The sequence below is a fragment of the Pteronotus mesoamericanus genome, unplaced genomic scaffold (assembly GCF_021234165.1).
Source record: "Pteronotus mesoamericanus isolate MK-2021 breed Mesoamerican mustached bat unplaced genomic scaffold, CSHL_Meso_final contig_82, whole genome shotgun sequence".
Lineage (NCBI taxonomy): Eukaryota > Metazoa > Chordata > Mammalia > Chiroptera > Mormoopidae > Pteronotus > Pteronotus mesoamericanus.
The window spans coordinates 1,330,205-1,345,791 of NW_026555265.1; the positions used below are offsets into that span (position 1 = coordinate 1,330,205).

A 15,587-nucleotide genomic window follows, 5' to 3' on the forward strand; every position below is an offset into this window, starting at 1 on the left:
TGCCTGTCTCATTTATTGATAAATTCAGTCCGCTCTGCCATAATGTTTGTCAATTCAGCAAGAAATACATTAGCTCTGATCCTATTCATCAGGATTGTAGGTACTTTACTTCATTTGCAGAAGAAAAACTGGACCCAGGTGAGCTAAGATTGCACAGCTGAAAAATAACAGAGCAGGGATTCTAAGCTTGGGAATTTCACTACAAAACTCAAGCTCTTCATCTTGCTTATTGTGAGTCAGGAAAAATCAAAAGCATGCAACCAAAATCCATGGTCTTCAAGGTTATTTACAAACCCAGGCTTCTAGAGATTTGTCAGCAGAGGAATAGAAAGGTAGGGGGTGTTGCCATTCACATTGGCTTAGCTTCTGATTTCTTTGAAGTTCTTAATTTATGGTATCTTATGCTCATGACTTGTTTTACCAATTACAAAATGGAATAGAGTGAGCTTCTCTGGTAACTAGGAACTCACTTCTTCATTGGGAAAAAGGTCTCTTTGTTGAATCAGATGCACTTTCTTCCCACCTCAACCCATTAGTCCTATTCTCCTTTCTGAAGCCAGACAGATTGACCCTCGTTCCTCCTTCTTGGGACAACTCACCAGATACCAGATGAAATCATCATCATCGTTGTGCATGTGCATTAAGCATTGCCATCTGCCAAGTGAGCTTTTATAGACATCATATTCATACCTTCATAATAATCTTGTAAGTTAGTTACTATGACTCAAATGATTCTCCTACTACCTGAGACTTTGCTGGAAGCATTCTAATGGCCACTTGGCCAGACCCATGATAGTGAGAGCCTGGCCAGCCAGTACCTGCCTGCCTATTCTTTGCGGTTCTTGAACTAGCCATCACATAATGATTTCCCAGAATCCCAGGCCCGTTTAGATCTCAGGGGAAATCGCCGGATTTGGGAAAGTGGAGCCAACAGTGGTATCCAGTCGGCTTAAATGGAACACAGGCCCTGGGCTGCTCCTGGGCGGGTTTCTGAGCTAAATCCTGCAAAGCTTCCATGACGTCACCAGGCCCCTTCCCGCAGCTCCGACTCGGGGGGCTCCTGGGGAGAGCGCGAGGAGGGCGGTGGTCCCTGAGCGCTCGATTAGCCGTCCCTTAATTTGGGACTGAGCTAGCCGGCAGCCCTCGAGGCTACGCTGCAGTGGAACTCAGGTATTTATAGACCAGTTTTGGGCTGAAACAGAAAGCTCTTGTCTTGGGTAGGGAGACAGACAAACCCGCAACCGTGCTCCGAGTGTGCGTGGGCGGCGAAGTGCTGGATCGCGAGCGTCAGGGTCCGAGGCGGCGCTGCAGGCACTGAACGGGGTGCGGTGCACCAAGGCCAGTCCCGCTCCAGCCCCCTCGGAAGCGGATCGGGAATCTTGCCCGAGACCAGGCCGGGAGCGGCCCGCGCGCGCCTCCGCCCAGGCCGCGCCGCACCGCACCAGCCCGCGGCTGTCGGCCACGTACAATGTTGGTTACCCTTGCTCAGGAGACACCCAGAGTTCTGGTTTCTTTCTGAGCCCAGCATGGTTTGTTTGTTTGGTGGAGGGCCGGTGCATAGGTAACCAGAAACTGGGTTACGAAGCCAAGGCGCAGTTATGTGCAAATGAAATGCACTGGGAATGCGCATTCATCCTCTCCCTCCCAATCCATCTCCCCTCCCCCCATCTCGAATCCCCACAATCGTGGGCAGAACTAGGATCCGCCAAGTTCGCTGTGCACCCTGAGCGAGACTGACAACAGAGGTGAGGGAAGGAGGGCACTGATGCTTCCCTGCCCGGGTTGTGGGCTTTTCCACCCCCTCCCCTCCCGCCGCATTATCCGCTCCCTGCCCTGTGTCCGCCAGCCTCGGTGACCTGAAAAGGCTGCGGATGTGAACCTCCTCTCCCCGGAGCAAGGCCGACTCCAATCAGTCCTGAGGATCCTATTTCTGAAGGTCCTCAGAGAAGGAGATCCCATAATTTATTTGATGACCTGTTTCAGTTTTTAGCAACTAGGAAATTCTCTCTTCTTCTAACCTGATTCACGGTGCCATAGTTACGGGGATTTTCTCTGGTTTAGAGCGCAGATTGAATTGTTTTTTACATACTCCTGCCCTTGGGCTGCGTCTGCTCTCTGGAATGACCTCCACCGGGCGTATCTAAGGGGGAACCCAGGACCCAGTAGCTCTGGGGGCACGTGCCCCCTTTCAGCTTGGTATTTTCTCTCTTAGGTTTCCTCGCACTGTGTTCTATTGATTTGCCTCTCCCATCTTTGATGACTCTTTCTTGGTATTTCTTTTAATCATTTTTTTAAAACGGGTATTTCCAAATATAGAGGGAAGTAGAGAGAATGATAAATCCCACGTACCCAAAATCTCAGCCTCAGCAATTGGCAATTTACAGCTAATCTTGATATAACTCTATCCCAGTTCATTTCCCCACCTCCATAAGGAACTATTTTATAGCAAAGTCCTGATACTCAAGCATTTAATCTATAAATACTTTTGTATGTATCTTTAAATAAGACTCTTAAAAAAAGAAATACACCAACACTATTATCACTCTTAAAAGTAACAATAATTCATTAATACTGATAAATATTCAGTATTTGTTCAAATTTCCTCCATAGTCTCATTTAAAAAAATAATTGGTTTGTCGGAAAGGTATACAGATTAAATTTGGTTGATTGACTTTTAGCTTTTTTTGATCTGTAAGTTCCTTATCCTTTATCCCCTTGTTTTTTAATATTTACTGAAGAAAATGGGTCATTTGTCCTGTCCAGCAGTGCTTCTCAGACTCGAATGTGTGCATGAATCACTGCAGGATTATTAAATGCAGATTTAACTCAGGAGGTCTCAGGCGGGGCCTGAGACTCTGCATTTCCACATGCTCTCTGGTAATACTGATGCTGTGTGTGTGATGGACCACACTTTGAGAAGTATGGCTGTAGCATTTTCGAGATTTTGGATTTCTCTGATTGCATCTCTGAGGTGTCTTTTAAACATTCTCAGTCTATCTCCTCTATTTTCAGTAAATTGATACTTTTAGTTCTAGAGGCCTGATCAGCGGGGTTGTATATTTCCTATTGTACTATTGTATCTCATTAGTTAGCTTGTCTCTCTCTCTCTCTCTCTCTCTCTTTGTGACCTTTAGATTGTTTAGTGGGTTCAAGTGTTGCCCATCCAAATCTTCCATTAGACAGATCTTAATCAGTGGAGGATGATTCTTACTACAGTCCCTTTTTCTGCTTTTCTTTCAAATTTCTACAGATGCCATTTTCTCCATGAATTCTTACCTGCCTACTATCCAAAAAGGATCTCTCTCTCTCTCTGTCTTCTCTGTATCTATGTTCTCATGGAATCAAAGATCTGAAGAGTCTTGAAAGGTCATGCAATACAATCACCACATTTTATAGATGAGAAAAATGGAGGTTTAAAGAGATGAAAGAAATAGTTCAAATCACACAGGTAATCAGGGTCAGGATATCTGGAATTAGACCTCTGGTCATTTGGATTGACAACCAAGAGGTCATGAGTGATTTTGTAAAGAGGAATTTTTGGGCAACTAGATGAAGGCCAAAGCACAGAAAGCCAAATGGAACACCAGATTTGGTAATCTCTAATTGCCAAAATGAGAACAATGAGACCTAGGGTTGGTAAGTGACCTTTCTAGGTCACACAGCTATCTCTTGCAAGAGCTAGGGCTTAACTGGGGACTCTAGGGGTGGTAGTGAGGGAACAGTCAGAATCACCACATGGTTGGGGGACAAATGGGGCAGGAGAGATAAGATTGGATCTAAAAGAGTAATACGATTGAGGAAAAGGTTGTTCACGGATGTTTGAGGCAGAGAAGATACTCAATCAATACTTGTTGGATGAGTGGATAGAGGAAAGAGGACGTTGGGAAAGCAGGTGGAGTGGAAGAGAAGACGCTGAACATGGCGGTGGGATGTTTATGTGCCCTAACCAGGAACTGAACCAGCGAACTTTAGCTTTGGAGGACGACACCCAACCAACTGAGCTACACTGGTCAGGGTGGGGTGGGGGGCATCTTTTGAAGAGGAAATAGGGAAGTGCTAGGCAACTTCTTGGGAAAATAATATTTCAGTTACAGTGGGGAGGAAGGGAGAAAGCTGAGGAAGAGGCGGGTGACATCCGGACACACTTGAATACGGGTTCTGATGGGCTGAGAGGGTGATGGGCAGAAGGAGAGAGGGGCCTCCCTTGATGCTTGGCCTCCATGTCAGAGCTCAGATACACACTCAAGGGCAGAAAGGTGACTAACATAAAGACCTGACCAAGATCGCCCTACCTCCACCACCACCTTTCTTGAGGGATCAGGATGCTGATAGCCATGAGGTGAAGGGGAAGCACCAGTACACTGCTCAGTCCAGCCCCAGGGCCCTGTAGGGTCTTGGTAAGGATGCAGTGGTAGTGCTCATTTACAGTGGGAACATTTCTGCTTTGGTAGGTGGGGAGGATGTTCGTCTGTGAACTGGATGCTTCCTTACATTAGAATGTAAGTTAGACTATGGGGAAGCCCGGGTGCTGCTCCAAGGCCCTCTTTGGTTTGGAAAGAGGAAAATAGCTGAGGAAGAGGGTTCGCTGGGCTCTAGCAAAGGCCAGGCATGGTCGACGAAAGTGATCTGCATATAGGTCACATAGCTGGGCCCACTTGCTTTTGCTTCTGCTGTACTCACTGCCTAGGCTGCTCATCAACTCTTTTATGCCCATTAGAATCCTACCCTTCCAGCTCAAAAGCCCTTTCTTTGCTCTGTGAGGCTTTTCCCCAATGTTCTAGCTAGAACTTGATATTCTTTCTTTGAATTTTCATTGCTTTGTTTTTGTCTCATGGGGAAAGTATATTCTGACTTCTATTTTGAATATTTGCATGTTCCCAGGAGACTGTAAGCTCTCAGAGGGCAGGGCCCATATGTGAGTTACACTGCTCTGGGTTCTCCATAGTGACAGCCATGTCTTACCCATATCCGATGACTCATATAACTATTTGTTAATCGAAAGAAAGAACGTGGAGAAGTCCCAAAATGGAAACCAAGGTGTTCCTTCAAAAACCTGACAAGGTTTTGTTCCTTCCAGATGGATTCCCACAACTTCCCAGGATAAAAATATTGACAAAATAAAGTGGACTGAATGTCCAAGTTGGGGAGAGATATGGAACATTAACCCAAGTCTGCAAGAAGAGGTCCTTGGATCATGGCTAAGAGAAATCTCTATCTGAACAGCTGGTAACAAGAATAGGGCACAGGGGCACGGTTTATATGAGAGACATTAAGAGACAGAAGACAAAAGCATCCATTTATCCTTCAAGTATGATGAGAATCTACTGACTCTGTGCTAGACCCTGGGGGTGGAACAGAAATGGGACGTAGCTCCTGTCCTCAAGGTCAGGTCGATGCTAGAGGCTGTGGTATGCTGCTAAATGCTTCACATCAGGATCTCCAGGAAAAAAAAAAGAGAGAGAGAGAGAAAGAGAGGAGAAGGAGAAGCAGCTCTGATTGTGCTGTTTCCTGGTATAAATACTCTCACTGAGGCCAGTTTCAAGCTACTAACATGACATCACTGAAAACAGTGTTGGGAAGACGCTCCATCAGGCACGCTGGCTCCAGCACCCCACTGGGAAGGAAGTAGGCATCTGCATATCTGCTGGGTCTATGGCCAGAATAGAGAAGTTTATTGGGAATGAAAGTAAAGCAGCCAGGACAAGCAGTGATGTCTGTTTTCCCTAGAGAAGAACTAGAGAGAATGTTTTTAGTGTCAATAACATGATGTGTTACTTGAGGGGAAAAAAAGGTGATAAATTGAGTGGCGTTGATGAGGGGTAATAGCATAATTGGAAAGACAGTTCAGTATAATTTTTTTTAAAATTGGCCTAGCATGGTAAATCCTACAGGACAGTGGCTTCCATGCATTCAGAGGGGCAGTTAGGTACTAATAGGGATACACGTATATTGTATGGTAACATTAATATACATCGTTTATTGAGTAACTATTATGAACAAGGTGCTTTGTATATTTTATGTCTAATCCTTACAACCCTACAGTGTTGGTATTTTTAGGCTTGTTTTTACAGATGAAGAAACATTGACTCAGTGAAACTAAGGAAGGTCCTTCTTTTCCAAATTCATGGTAGGCTTCATGAACCTGCAGGCTTCCTGCATGACGTGCAGATGACAAGATCAAGAAGACAGCCCAACTCACGTATACAGTATGTACCTGATTCCCATTTATCTTGTGTGCTATTACCTATGAGGTCACTTTTGGAGTATCCTACATACAAGGGATTTGCTTCCTCATTTTAAAGAGGACACTGGAAAAATGTGGAGTCTAGCAAGAGAGGAGTGGTCAGGATAGTCATGGGTCTGTACATCGAATTGTAAAGGAACTGGGGATATTGAGTTCAATGAAGATCAATAAATGACAACATGGAGAACAGATCTTCAGCCCTATGAAGGGCAGTCATGTGGAGGAGCAAGAAGGCACGTTCTGTGTGCTGCCAGAGGGTAGAAACAGGCCCAACGGATGGGGAATTCACTGATGTACACCACGGACACTTATTGTGCATCTATTTTGTTTCAAGCATTGTGCTTAGTGCTGACAAGTGAAGGTTATGGTGGTGAACAGGACACACATCCTTGTTCAATGTTGAGAAGAACTTTCTAAAAGTCAGAGCTGTCCAGCAATGGAGCAGGCACCTGGAAGAGTAGCGAGCTTCCTATCTTTGGAGTATTCGAGAGGAGAGTAGATGTGCACTTAGCAGATGTGCCATAATGAGTTTATTGAGTGGTAAGTGGGACTAAATTCCCTTCTAGATCAGGGACTCGGAGTCTGTGTTCATTCAGCCTTGTTTTGGCAGGCCAGAGAGCTGTTCTGAAAAGAGTGTCATCCGATCCCCGCTTCCCGCCAGCCTTGCCCACCCAGCTGTGTGCTCTGCGTACTCTGACAGTGAGCTGCGGTGGGCCAGTGAGACTGGGAAGTGGCTGCCATCTGTGACAGGGATGATGGAGTTTTGGCGGGTTTGTGTGGGTTCCAGGAATGCAGCATTGAAGCCATGTACACACAACCTGCTTAAGAACATCCCATGGGCAGAAAATGTTTTCTTCCTCTTCAGCCCTCCTCTGTTGCTGTGCCAGGCGGGCACAATGGTGCCTTTGAGAGGGGCAGCTGGAAGGGGGTGTTGGCAGGGAGGCTGGAAGTAGAACATTGCAGCTGGGGGGAACCAAATTCATTTCCAGGAGCAAGCCTGTGCTGGGTGCCAGTTTCCAAAAACAAAACTGCTGTTTCTGAGAGTGCATGGTGGTGGGTTGCCTCAGAGTTGGACAGAGGGCAAAGCCATTTCCTATCCGCTGCTCCACCCTCCCGAAGTTAAAGAAACCTGGTGTGTTGAGGCATTCTTGCTCTGGATGCAGATTAACAGGATTTTTGGTCTGTCGGGGGAGCTCCAGCTGACATGGGGTGGATGGGACTTTCTGAGGGGTCAGAAGTTCCTGCAGACAGAGGTCAGGGTTGATGGCCATAGGGACCGGCAGGGCTCCGACGCAGGTAGGCTTTTGGGCCATGAGAGAGGGCTCAGAATGGAGACTCCCTTCTGCCTTTCAGGGTCACTTTCTCTGACCCCTTCGCTGCCTGGCACCCTTGGTGCCATATGTGCTCTGCCCACTCACTGTCTTAACTCTGTTTGGTGGGAAAGAGGTGGGAGAACTCTGGCATTTCCTGTCCTGGGTTCACAGTTGTCCCACACCCTCTGCAACTTTCAAAGGTCCCAGCAGCAGCTCAGAGATAGGCGTGGGAGGTCTTCCTACGAGCCACGCTCTTAGAAGAGGTCTGAGTGCCAGGCTGCAGGCTTAGCCATCTCCCCCGTTGAGTTACGAATGCAGCAAGGTGGGCCCTGGCTGGTATGGCTCAGTGAGTTGGGTGTCATCCTGCAAACTGAAAGCTTGCTGGTTCGATGCAGGGGCAGGGCACATGCCTAGTTGGGGGCATGAGAGAGGCAGCCGATCGATATTTCTGTCACGCATTGATGTTTCTCTCCCTCTCTTTCTGCCTCCCTTCCCTTCTCTCTAAAATAAGTAAATAAAAATCTTTAAAAACAAATGGAGCAAGGTAGGTCGCTTTCATTTTTGTGGTTTCCAACAAAAAGGTCTCACTTGAGGCTGGTCAAGTGGTAATTTCTATTACCGTTCACACTAATTACAAGATTTTTCACACTTTGACTCAATTTTACAATCAATACAGAGCAATTACTTCATTTCAGGCATTGTGCGAGGCCTGGGGATGCAGAAGGAATAAGACCGAGTCCTTGCTTCAGACAGCGGACTGCCTAACAGACCTGCCAAGTCCCGGTGGAAATCCCACCACCAGCTCAATTGACACATGTATTAATTAGGTGGAAAGCAGCAGCGCAGTGCGGAGACCGCCTCCCCCAGGGAGTGCCGGGGCATTATGGGGGGCACTGGGCTCCAGGCTCCTCTGAACTTGGAGTACCTCTCTTTTAGAAACTCAGTTTCCTTGTGTAAATAATGGGAACCACCCACACCATGCAGCGTGTTATGAAGATTAAGTAAGGTGATGTGTGCAAGTGCCAGGACAGAACTAGTTAGCTGCAAGGTAAGTGTTCCGCAAGCGGCTGCTGTTGTTATTAACTTGTTGATCCTAAGGCCTTGAGATATAACATGTATGTATGCACGGTCGTATTCGTCTGATACCTTGTTAGATTTTGTGCCCTTCTTAAAATCAGCAATTCTTCTACCGTCTCAATTCCTCTTCTGTAAAAGACTAGGATCTGCAAGTTTATGACTTCACTGGCCAACGCAGATAAACGAAGACCTATCTACCACAGCCAGTAAGACATAGCGTATATAGTATTCTCTGTTTCATACCTCAGTTGTAGAAGTGGAAATGGGTTGAACTGGTTTTCTTCCCTGAGATCACTGAATCTCCTGAGTGTGGCAATAAAGATCATGAATTATTTTCAATATTCTAATAGGCCTAAGAGAAACATTTGCCACTGACAGGGCCTCACAGTTGGTTATTACTTAAAAGATGCATTGGCTTGGGGAAAGTTATTCTTCCGCTAAGGGACCTTGGCAGTAGAAACATTAAGCTTGCTGGGGCACAGGTTAGCCTGGAGCTCTGCCAGGAGCCTTTGGAGGCGATGCCTTCTCATCCAACATGCTGAGTCAGGTGACCCCAACCTAGGTCTGACGAGACCTCCTCAGGCCTCCTCTAACCACTGGGCTGCATATCTCCTTGCTGCTTTGTGAAAAGTAGGCATGGGAATTCATCCTTAAAAGTTATTCCAAAGTCCTTGGAAGACACAAAGTGTGGATAGCCAGGAGTCTGAAGACAAAGAAAATCAAAGCAATTCACGAAGAACAAAGGAAATGAAAAAGAATAGGAAAATAAAAGCACGTGGATGAATGGCGGCTTGCAGTGAGATACGGGGCACACAGTTGAAGGAAATAAAAAAGAGGGTCATTTAAGAGAGAAAAAGTTAGGTGTCAGAAACTGCAAGCTGACAGTGGAATTTTGTAAGAGAAGATTGACAGAAACAATTGCTTCTTAGTACACTGAAAGACTTTAAGGATCAGTGAGGGAAACTTGTAGTCAGTGCATGGCTAAAGAGGTAGAAAGATAGGGTGGATGAAGCTGTGTTTAAAAATGGATAAGGATTTAAGAAATCAAAGAATCATAGAGGTCCTCCAGAGACCTGATTTTAGAGAAACAGGGGCTAATATTATTACAAGAGCGAAACAAGGCCAACCTTAAAACAGTGCTGCTCTCTGACGGTGAGAGTGTGGGTTACTTCTTTTTTGCCCCTCTATAGTTTAAAATGTTCTACCATGAATTTGGATTACTTTTATAATCCGGAAAAGACTGTAGTGGACATAGGAGGAGGGAGCAGGGAGAAACTGGGATGAGGGCATCAGGAACAGAGAGAACTGTAGGGTGAGTGAGAAGAAGAAATCTGATGTGGCAAGAGCTGCCTTGGGTGGCCTTCCAAGGATGGTGAGGCTGGAATGATGGGCCGCTGGACTTGACTGAGGAAGGGAACAGACAGAAGCAGGTCATCTCTCCAAGGCCCGTTCCAGCCTTCCTTTTGACTCTATGGTTTGATGTATAATCAGGTTGCCACCTTTTATTTTCCATGAGCTCAAAATCTCTCCTAATGCTCTTCTTGGCTTTCCCTTCCCCATGAACATGCTTTCATTTCATCTCCCTTGGGATCACTGTGGCTGGGCTGATGGGCTGAACGTCTGGCCAGTCCCCACCTTCATTATTCCAGGCTCTGAGAGGCCCTACCTGCCTAAGCTGAGAAGGTTTCAATGATGCCAGAAGAGGCCAACGTGCATGAAGATCTCTCCCTCTCTAAAAAATAAAAAGTGTCCAATATTGCAGGTGGATACCAAGGCAGAATAAGAGAATGCCCCCATTTGGAGCTGGAGAGCCATGGGTTCTCTTCTGCCACTTACTGGCTGGGTGAACTTGGTCAAGCTACTTCACTTGTGAAGTCCTTGATTTCTCTCTTTTGAGAAACAATGGCACTTGGTTGGATTAGAGTAGCTAAAACTATCTGCCCAACCTGAAAGTAATCAGATTCATTATTTGTTAAGCTTCTTTACATGCACATGGCTGTGCTAAGTGTTCGTTTCAGAACTTACAATTCTCATAGACAGCATCCATCTCATGATATGGATTAAATATCCCGAGCACTGTGCCCAGTGTACTCCCTTCTGTAAAATGAAATTTTTAAAAATTGAGATAAAATTCGCATAACATAGTATCAACCACTTAAAAGTTATAATTCAGTGGTATTTAGGACTTTCACTCACACTCTTTTTTTAAAGCGTTAGAATAACAGTTATTTGGGTTGATTCCATTTTGTTGTAATAAAAAAAAAAAAGGCTACACTCTACCTCCATGCTCGTCCGCCTGTGAGCTCAGGTGCGGCAAATCCTCTAGATCAAGGCTGTGAAGAACCTGCTAGGTCACACAGCCCACAAAGTCATTTTTAGTTCGGCACTTACTGCCGAACAGAGAGGTTTATCACTGAGGTTCCCACCGGCAGTGTCTGAGAGTTCCCATGTCTGCCCCTCACGGTTATGGTGGGGTGTTCATAGAGCACCCAGAGCAGCCGCAGTGAGGGCTAGCTCTGGCAACAGCACCATGGAGGGATCTCATGGACATAATGGCAAGTGAGAAAGGCCAGTTGCAGAGTACAAAAGGATTGTGGGGAACTCCGTTCTATCTGTAATATTTTATTTTTTTCTTTAAAAAATACTTGAAGGGAACAAAACAAAATATGGACAAATATCCATTCTAAATGAGGGGAAAATGGGAGTATTTGACATAATGTTCTCAAGACTTAGTAGCATTTTTTTTAAAATACGGAATTGAAAAGGGGGAAGTGATGTGCAGAGATTTCCAAAATATACTCAATATAACAGATTATTTTTGAGCAACTTCCAAATTTGGACTCACTTTTCCCCATGCAGAGGTTCATATTACTGGAGCTGGCTCGCCTTCCCTTGTGAACATTGTTTTAAAGTAGATGAAATATCAAGGAATTTTGGAAGTTCTTATTTTTAGCTGGTAAAATGAAAAATTTCCACAGCATGTAAAATAAGAGCTCGAGTCGCAGCCTGCCTCGTTCACTCCACCTAACTATGAGCACATCTAAAAACTTTTGCAAGGCTATTCTGGGCCTGGGGTGCGGAGGTGACTCACTGTGTCCCTCCCTCACCCCATCCCCCTCCTGTTTATTCAGGTGAAGTCAGATTAAAAAGAACATCAAGGGCAGCTTTGGGAGGGAGGAGGAGTCAGAGACTCTGAGAGACCCTGAGAGACCGCCTTAGACCAGGGATGATGAGAGTCACGTGGGTGACGTGCTGGCTTCTTAATCGGAGTCACCCACAATTTACTGAGCACCCATTCCCCAGGAAGAGCACTAGTTTCACAGGCCTTGCTCTGTGTTCCTGTGAAGGGAGCGTGTAGGGTGAGCACTGGCAAGGTTATTTTTTATGCCCTCTTTTTGATAAATGTAAAACTCTCATGCCTGCTTTTAATGTTACCTGTGTTTACATAAAAGTACGTGGATAAAAGTAGGTCAGATGTGCCCCGTGCCGGGCTGAGAATCTCTGCTCGAGACTGAGGTGCCAGTAGTGCCCTGAAACTCCCTGGTTTGGGCCAAATCTGTATTTGGAGCCTGACCTGACCACTCATAGGCTGTGGACTTCAGGTGAGCTTCTTGCGTTCTCTCAGCTTCTATCCCCTTCTCTGAAAAGGTGATCTGGATGCCACGCAGGGCTGCTTTGCAAGTTCTATGAGGCACTTAGCCCCATTGCCAGTTACTTAAACAAACAAACAAACAAACAAAAATCCCTGAAAACTTTAATCTGAATTATAGCCTTGAGAAGTAGGCTAACCCCCCTTCCCCCCATTTTATAGATGAGAATACTGAGGCCCAGACCCACAGTTTAGCAAGTTACTTCTCCTAATTGCAGAACAGGGCTAAGCCCCCAGGTCTTGTGCATCCAGGCCAGGCCCCTTTCACTGGGCCAGCCCTGGCCTAGTGTCTGCATGTGAACAATAGGTCTTGAGTCACCTTCTTACCTGTCCAGGGTGATCTGGCGCATGGGGCTCCCCAGGACCCCTGGATCCAATTTCCTCAGCACTCATTAAGTGAGTACTATATTTCCTCCTATGTGTTCTGTCAGCTGGGCTGTGAGCTCAATTTCAGAGAAGACCAAGTCTCCTAGTCTTTCTCAACAAGCCACTAGCCTCAGAGAAATAGGTTGACTTCCATGTGAGAGGCTTTTAATGGAGACCTTCCCTGCATAACCTCATTTTAGCTCCAAGTTTCACCATGCAGCCTTTTTATTTTTTTTTTTTTACCAGTGACTCACACACGTACGCACAATCTAAATAGATTTTCCTACCTGTCCCCTGAACCCTTTCTGCCCTTTCTCAAGTTTCTGAAACTCTCAGCCTCAGTTTCCTCACCCATAAAGTGAGGACATTAATATCTGTCCTGCTTATTCTGTGGGTCAAAATGAGATGTTACGTAGGAAAACCTTTTGTAAACTTTGAGGCAGTTTCCTTTCTGACTTTTTCACCTACCGGTCCAGCCTGAACCCCTCCTTCCTCAAATGAGCAGGAGGATTGTGTCTTCTGTTCTGAAAGCCTTTGTCAGCAGAGCTCCCCAGCTGCCTCAGCTGAGGGGGAACCAAATGGTCCCACATTCGGTAAAGGAGGAAATAGTGCCTCAATGCTGAAAAATTCACTGAGTTTCTAGCACTTGTTCGGTAAAACTCTGTTGGCTTTTAAGTTACACTCATTCCAGGAGACCTACAGTCTTCTCTCTTACCAGTTTTTAGCAATGAAATCTCTGTCAAGTTACTTAATATATCAGAGCCTCAGTTTCTTCCTTTAGAATATGTGATAGTACCTGCCTCATTGCGTTATAGTGTCAAATGAGGACACAGTATGGTAGGCAGTCAACACATGTGACATTTTTATTTTTCTCTCCCTTCTCTTTATGCTTCGAAACCTCTGTGCCTCTGCTTGTTCTTCCATGAAATGGGGATAATAATACCTGGCCTAGGTAGCTCACGGGGCTGTTGTGTGACTATGGAATATAGGCTGCGGTAGGGCTTTGAAATGGTGACATGTAGTTATAAATAACTGTCTGGGGTTATTCTAGGGATAGCTGGCCTTGAACTGATGGGTGTGCTGGTCCTTACAGGCCTGAGCTATTGTATGCCGTGGCCACATTTAGAGGGTCCCTTAACACAGCGTCTCTCACTGTTCTTCCTGAGGCCCCTGATGCTCTCCCATCTCCCTGGGGCGCTCTGCAGCCTCCTCACACCTGCCACTCACGTGCCTCACCCTCTCTGTCCCTCTCTCCGCTCTGGGTCACAAGGCACTGGCCATCCACTCACTGCTCTCAGGATGCAAAAATGGTGTCTACCCCAATCGCGCCAACTGTCAGGAGCCGCCTGTCACGTGATGCCCCACCCCTTAGCCTCATGAATAAACACTGAAGAGACTCATTATGAGGCGATAAGGAAAACAGGAAGTGCCCCTAAAAGCCACCCTCCTCCCCACCAGAGGCCACCAGCATCTTTAGCAACCAGAGGACCAGCCTGCTCTGCCCTTGAAGAAGAGCCCTGGTGTCTTGGACCCAGAGGAGACTGTGCACGGGGGCGGGAATAGGATTCGGGATTAAGGAGGGCAGGCCACAGAGGCAGGGGGACTGAGCTGCTCTATTCTGGGCACAGTTTCAAGGCCAGCTGCAGGGAGAACAAGCAATCGCTGTGCGCCTGCAGCTGGCAGTGGCTAGGCCCGGGCTGTCCTTCAATTAGGGTATATTTAAAGAGACCCCACTAGGGGGTCATGCCAACAGGAAAAATGCACACTCTCTGGTAGCCACAGTCTCTTCAGCTCAACACTCTTCTCCGTGCTGCAGCTTCCAGGCAAGGGATTTACGGATCAACAGGATGGCTGGCTCCTTGGCCTCTCCCAGGTGTAGGTGGTACCGCCTGGGGACACAACCAGGGCTCCTAGGCCTCTGTGCCCTCTAACTGGGCTGGCCAAAAGTTTGGGGGATTAGCTGGATTGGCTCCTCCCACCCTGGGGTTGGTAACTCAGCAACCAACGGGGAGAGGCAGACAGATGAGTCAAATGCAAGCACAGAATCTCTCTGGCTTTGTGTTTTGTTTGTGAACACTCCCTGTGAGAGCAGACTCCCTTCCGGCAGGGAGTGGTGGGGCTTTCCCACACTGCTTCAGGCCAAATGTTGCTCCTTATAGGGATGCCCAGACCCCACTTGACTGCTAATGGAGGCGTAGGGACAAAGCCCTTGGGCCAGGAGGAGCCCATCCTGGCTGAACTCTCTGGCTTGGTCTTTCACAAGTGAAAACAAGACGACAGGCCAGAATCCCACGGGAAGGTGGGATTGGTAGCTGAGAGCGGCAGGCGAGGGAACCAATGGACCTGAGATCCTGCAGAACTGAGCCAGCGGGCAAAGGAGTTTGGGCTTTTAGGTTACCGGAGACAAGCAGACCTTTTCAGAGCAGTGAGAGCACTTTCCCAAAGCAATCCAGAAGAAGTGGGGTGAGTGGGTGGGAGCGGGGAGTGGGTGGAAGCGGGCAGCTAATCAGCCCCGGAAGGGGAGCCAACATGCAAACTGTCTGAGGCAGGCAGGCCACTACAAGCGCCGGAAGAATCAGTGAGACACGAGTGCACCGGCAGGATCAGCTATGCAATTTGAAGGGCCCAGTTCAAAATGAAAATGCAGGTCCCTTTGTTAAAAAATTATCAAGAATTTCAAGATGGCGACAGAAGAGCATCACATGGAGGGTCTGTCTGAGTGACTACATAGGTTGCACACCTGCAAAGCCAACACTGGGTGCCTATAAGTCAGCTCCTCAAAGCAGCTATGATAGCCCAGGTGGGTTAGCTGGGGATGGCTGGCCATCTCTGGCCTTACCTCCCTCTCACCCCTGCTGCCTCGTGGCCACCAGTTCCCAGGTTTTTCCCAGGCTTGGGACACTGCCTCTACCTCAGCAGCATCTTCTCTCCCTGGGCT

The 15,587-nt window shown here is 47.0% G+C and overlaps 1 protein-coding gene across 6 annotated transcripts in view; it reads right to left on the reverse strand.

Moving 5' to 3' along the window:
- DGKG (diacylglycerol kinase gamma) overlaps positions 1 to 15,587 on the reverse strand; it is a 191,693-nt gene that overhangs the window by 48,724 nt on the left and 127,382 nt on the right. The gene's annotated exons all lie outside the window — the stretch shown is intronic.